We start from the raw sequence: 6,897 nt of genomic DNA, 5'->3' as shown, positions 1-6,897 counted from the left end.
GTAAGTTAGTGGTTAAAGTAATAACTGTTTGTCCTCTTTGTTGTTCATACAACAATTGAACATAATGGTGCAGCCCATGTGACACTCTCAATAAACCAGCTTTGTTGGATTGTTTTTAAACAGTAATCCAGATTTTAATCCTGAAGAAATTTACGAAAGAAATGAATTTCCTGTGAAAATGTACTTCTCATTTCAAGCAAAGCAGACATCAAGATGTGTTTTAGTTGTGTTGTTTGTTGTTGACGTTTTGAGTAGTTTAATATTTTTTTGTGCTCTTTGTTGTTTGAGACAACTAATTTAGCCATTGGTACAGTTGAGAGTGTAACCTAAATAATTGTTGTGTAGCCAGCTGTCTGAGAGTTCCCCCAATCCTTAGAGGACTTGAGGTGTGGACCCCCTCACATAGCTTCCAGGATAGAGTCAGTGATCAGTTTGAAAACTTAAATCAGATTTGCGCTCCTGTTGAGTTAGCTTTGTTTAGCTTGGCAGCTTTACTAGCAGTAATCCACTGGGCTTCCGTTTTACCAAATCAAATGTGTGCCAAGAACCTATGTGAGCCAGGAGTTGAGACTTCTTTTGGATCAGACTACGCAGCACTGCAAAAAACTGTTGCTGGTCTGATGCACCTCTCCGTAGAGGAGAACGCCAACCTAAATGCTATTCAATTAACATTAACAAGAAGTTGAAGGAGCAAGTTGATCATGTCAACCACCGAACCAGGAAACCTCAAAGCATGATTCTGGATGTTCTTGAGCAACTCCTCCTTCTTTCCTAATGTAACCGGTTGTGTTTCTCTGCTGGACTATGGAGGGTGTGTGTCTGCCTCAGATGTTAATGGTGCAGGAAGAACGCCACAACAGCTGGAGTTGCTCTCACTCTGGATCTCTTTCCTTTTTTTTTTATTCAGGTGTATAATACAAAAGCACACAATCATCATTGATATGCAACTGCAAGGACTCACATCTTCAGCTCAGGAGAGATTCCTTTTTCTTTTTAAGAGTATTTTTACATAACATCATGAAATCATATCAATTAAATACATTTTTAGCACAAGTGATCGTATAGTGGAATTTTACTTTGTCTTTGAGTACCACATAAGAGCATTTTCAATTTTTATCTGTATATAAACATACCAAAATCATTTTAACACGTAACCATCAATGAAGTGCATTTTATAGCTTTTTACAATTAACACAAACAACATGAATTTACAGTTCACATTTTATGTAAAACTAATTTAACCATGCCTACCTGGTGTATAATACAAAAGCACACAATCAGCATTGATATGCAACTGCAAGGACTCACATCTGTATAACACAAAAACATGCACACAAGCGCATTAACGTGAGCATCACGGCCACGAGGAAGCAGCTAACTGGTAAGCTAACTAGCATTAGCTCGGTATGTAAACAAACTGAAACTCGTAAAATAAAATAAACATTTCTACACATAAATGTCCGAAACTCTAACAGTACATTCTAAACGGGTTCATGGACAAAATACATGTTACCTAAAGTTTTTGGAACAGTTTTAAACCATTAAACAGAGATATGTTGGTCGCAGCACTTAACACACACACCCACCTTCAGCTCAGGAGAGATTCCTTTGCTGAGGTACGTACGGTGGCCAGCTAGGAGCCCTACAGTTGCGCTATTAGACCACCAGGCGGCAACAAAGTAACATAAATATGACAAACACATTAATTTTGTAGAAATTCAAAAGAGGTTCATTCTAACTCTGTTACACTAACGCAAGTCCTTTTTGCAGCTAGCCCAGATGCAAGTAGAAAAAGGAGCTCTGCAGGAAAATAACCAAACCCTGCAGGATGAAGTCCAAACCCTGCAGGATGAAGTCCAAACCCTGCAGGATGAAGTCCAAACCCTACAGGCAGAAAACAAATTTCTTCGTCAGCCCTTCAAAACTGCAAAGCAGAAAATGCTGGACATGATTGAATTAATTCAGGGACCACAGGTTAGCATAGAGCAAGACATATTGTCAGGATATGGCTCTGATCTTTAACCAAGCCCCTTAAGAGATGAAACACCCCTGCTGAAAAAGCAGCCCAGACCCTGCAAATGCAAAAGTCTTAAGTAAAATGCTTTTACTTTTTGGCAACAGTGCTTCCCTGATGGTCACTAGTCTGCCATTTTCCCACTCTGGTTAAAAAAATAATAATAATCGAAGCCATGTCAATTACAGGAACCTCTCTTCCTGCGCTCCTCTTTTCTAGAGCACAGCCCTCCCACGAATTACTTGGTCATAATTTCATTCTCAGAAATTCCATGAAGATCTTGAATCAAATTAAGAAATTTTTTGGTCTGCCGAATGTTTCGGTACAAACTCCTATAGCATATAATCATTTGTTCAAGCCAGGGTTAATGGACAGTGTTTATCTGAACTGGAGGGAGAGGGGACTGTGCTGTATTGGAGATCTCTATATGGACAACAAATCTGCCTCATTTCTTCAGCTTCAAACTAAATTTAATCTCCCTCAATCACATTTCTACCGTTACCTTCAAGTCAGGCACTTTATACGGGAGTCAATCCCACAGTTTATAAACAAACCAAAGAACCAAATATTTTATGATATACTTATTTTAAATCCAAACTCTAAACATCTGGACTCCAGCTTTGTATCTGTTTTTATGACACCAGTGAGTGCAAGTCATCTCAAGGAGGCCTGGGCTGAAGAACTAGGTTTTCCATTGTCAGATGAACTGTGGAAGGAGGGCTTGTCTAGTATAAAGAGCTGTTCTATAAACTCTAGATATAGGTTAATTCAATTCAAAGTTTTCCATAGACTGCATTATTCTAAAACTAGACTAAGTAAAATTTTTGATTCAGTCTCCTCCTTGTGTGATAGGTGTGGTACTGCAGAAGGTTCACTATCACACTTGTTCTGGCATTGTCCAGTACTAAGTAATTTCTGGAGTGAAATATTTAATTGGTTTTCCAAACAATATGAAACAAATATTCAGCCAGACTTTAACTTGGCAATTTTCGGCAGCTCTGACGTGACAAGGCCCTTTCCCTCCCACCAAAATCATGCTCTCAATGCAGGCATGGTTGCAGCTAAAAAAATGTTATTGCTAAACTGGAAGTCTACAACATCCCCGTGTTTCAAAAGGTGGCTCAATGAAATGCTTCTCATTGCTATGGTGGAGCAGATTTGTTTTAGCAAGCAGAACTCTGATGGTTATTTCATTAAGGTGTGGAAACCCTTTCTGACGTTGTTGGATAAAACTTAAATGTATTCATTGTGGTCTGTGCTGCTATGTTATGTCTATATTATGTGCAAACTCTCCCTTATTTGGCATACTGACTCATGGTTCTGACTGACTCCCACCCATATGTGTGTGTTTTTGTTTTTGTTTTTGTTTTGTGTTTTGTTTGTTTTCTACCCAGGACCATTTTTAAAAGAGGGGAAGTCTCTTTTTGAATTAGTTTTTGCTGTCAGCTTTGGACACCAAGGCCTTCTTTAAGAGTTTTGAACCAGTCAGTGACTAGTTGTTCGAGGACAGAGAGGTTCTTTCCTTTTATTTCCTTTGACGTCATTGACCACATCCAGACAGGAGCACTGCAGACAGCCCACTGGTACCTGAAAAAGTATAAACCCGTAAATCTCCTCTCGCAACTAGAAAGACAATAGAGCACTGCTCTTGTTGAGGATCGGACTCCATGCTGCCTTTTCCCTCTACCCCCGCCACGGAAACCTGCCTGAATCTGTTGGTTTTTAACATTCAACAGATTGAAGATCAACCTAACCTTGCACCAATCACCAGGAAAGTGATCCCAAGTAAGGCTTTTGTCTGGACAGAAGACGTCACCTCATGGTGCTTTTCCGCCATCTTGCCTTCTCTCTATCTCTCTATCTCTCTCTCATTCCCACACACTCACACACATACAGAACCTCACGCACCACACTTTTTGCTTGTAAAGATTTTGTTTGCGTCAATTTATAATAGTTATTTGTTTGATTGCGATTTCAATTGATTGCAGTTGATATTGCTTTCTTAAATAAATTCTGTTAAAATTTAAAGTTTTCTGTGATTACTGGTGTATTTGCATTGTAGTACCGCTGGTGTCGTGAACTTGTGTACGAAATCAAACCTTCTATTTCTTTAAAACCGGTATTTATTAAATATTAAGGATATTAGTATTTAATTAATTTGAGACTGATTTCGGTGATATTTGGTTATTGTTCTCTAATTTCAGAGTAGTGCCCAATTTTATTATCTCAGTTTAATAATATTGTTAATTTATATTTATAATTAAATATTGATTAATTATTCATATTAATTTAATAACCAAATTTGATCTGATATAAAACCTTTTGTCCAAATATGTGGCTACACCTGTCTGGTAAAAGAGACTCTGCCTTAAATTGGGATGGGCTTTAATTTGAAGTTTTATGGTATGGTTCATATATTCAATTCTTTGTGCTTTGTACATATATAGCTTATTATTTCTTCTGATACGCTGCGCTTTGTACATATTGCTTCTCTTGATTCTATTTCTATTTGATAAATAATGAAGAATTTTGAGAAAGAGTTTTGGATTCTGATAAAGCAGTCCTTTGGCAACAAATGTACCACACTGCTGATGCAAAAAACTTCAGCATCGGCATTTTCAAAGCTTCCTAGTGTCTTTCAGCTCATGCTCTGGATCCATCCAGTCTTACCCAGAACTTCCACCAGATTTGTGTGCATTGCATGTCCGCTCCGCTACGGTTCCATGCTGCCTCGTCCGTCAACACCCACAGGCTGCGTTCTCAGTGCGCAATACAGAGCAGCACCGCGGACTGCTGGAGTCACAAGACCAAGGAGTTCCCGTGGAGATTACAGAATCACTCACGCAGTCGAGCTAATACGATGTGTTTGGTATAAAATTGTAAAAAAAAAATAAAAAAAAACTCTTACAAACACACATAAGGTTATTGTTCTCAACCGAGAAAACAGCAAATAAGTGTCCTATTTTCAAAATAAACAAGATGTCTGACTTCCTGTCCCGTCTGATCTTCTCAATGTGACCAATTGGTTGATTTGTGAATATAGGACCAAGCACATGAAGTCAAACTTACATTTCTTGAATGAATATATCCGGCTTCCACAAGAGTTCACTTGGAAGAGTAAACCACTGTATATCACAGAAACATGAAGGATCCCATTAGATGAAATAATTTTTTCACAACTAAAAACAACAAGGGGGAAAAATGCATTTAAACAAACTCGGTGTTGGTCTTCCAACAGAATAAGAGATGACCATTCTGTCAATCAAAATGTGCTTCTCGCCTCAAAGGAAACTCACCATATGTAGCCAAATATAAGAAACTAATTTCTGCTCCTTCTCTATCTTGGAAAGTTGTTTAAAAATATATTTTAGTACAACCTTTCACCCAGTTTAAAACAAGCAATAGGTCTGATACTGATACATGCACATCATGTAGATTATACAGTCATGCTCTCTAAACATTATGAAGCAATGCATTTAAAAAGACAACATTAAAGGTGAGTAGTGTGCAGTAATAAGTAATTATGAGGACCGCAGTCTCTGAACACTGGGTCCGCAGACCTACCACAAGGCCACCAGCGCCCCCCAAACGGAAATTCAGGTTTACACTGTGTTATTGAGAAACATGCTTCTCACACACATGTACAGGGAATGCACCAGATATGTATTGGGGTTCTGTGCCTTGCTCAAGTTAACCTTGGCAGTACTCGGGAACCTGGCACCTCTCCAGCTTGAACCAGCAACCCCCTGGTTCCCTACTTAAGTCCCTACAGACCTAGCTACTGCCGCCCACAAATACACCCCTCTAATATGGAAGACTTTTAGCATGTCATCGCATGACTCCCAAGATGAGGTTAATCAAAAATGTAGTAAGCTTCTAATTAGCTAATTTTTATTTTCAGCTAAAATGTGAAGTGTCTTAAATATCTAGGACAGAGATATTATACTGCTCTTTTAGTTGTATAACGCACACATCTGGAAATAATTTGTATTGTTTGCTCTGAGGTGTTGTTCTATGACTTGCTAGGAAATTCCTAAATCTAAGACAGGATGCCTCACAGTGGAATGTATACATTGGGACCCCTGTGTCCAGAGAGATACCCAAGAACAGAAAACAGATGTCCTCATGTGTCCTGTGACATTATGTTTAAATAGCACTCTCATTGTATGTTCAAGAGGGATCATTATTGGCTACATGACTCTCCTGGGCAGACGTGTTCAGTGATTCTCCATCTTGTTAATAAATAATTCTGTTTAAAAGCAAGTCAGTCTCAACGGCGAATTTCTTCATCATCAAACATATCATCAACAACGGAAATCCACATCAAACGTACAAAGTGTTTCAATGACCGCCAAAAGGTGGCGCTGCAAGCTCTTAAAACTAAGCACTTGCTTGTTGGCCTCTGGCCTAACTTCCCAGTTGGGGGGCAGGATTGGACTAAAGTGGTTTGTGAATACATTCTAAGATGAAGAATAGTCTTTAAATGAATATGCAGAAGTGTAAACTAACCCTCTAGAAATGGGGTATTGCACTTAGTCTTCCTGTAATGCAATCCTTCTCACATTATTGATCTACCGATATCATTTATTCATAATTATTTCATCACAAAACCTGCAATAAATGGTTATTCATTTTATTTTCAATTGACAGCAGTAGTTTTAAGAGATCCTTTTACAAACAAAATGAAAAGTAGAAGCATCATAAGCTCTTTGACAAAAGACAGATATATGTATAATTAAAAACACTTACCACATCTAGAATGACCTGTACCGCAAGAAATAGTTTTATTTCTGTCTTTACTTTGTAGTCTCTAACTGGCCGGATCATAGTGAACTTGACTTTATCGGTCAAATTCATGTCTTTTATAAGCCTCTCATAACTGC

Source organism: Labrus bergylta, chromosome 3 (assembly GCF_963930695.1).
Source record: "Labrus bergylta chromosome 3, fLabBer1.1, whole genome shotgun sequence".
Lineage (NCBI taxonomy): Eukaryota > Metazoa > Chordata > Actinopteri > Labriformes > Labridae > Labrus > Labrus bergylta.
Note: the sequence above shows the minus strand (reverse complement) of the source record.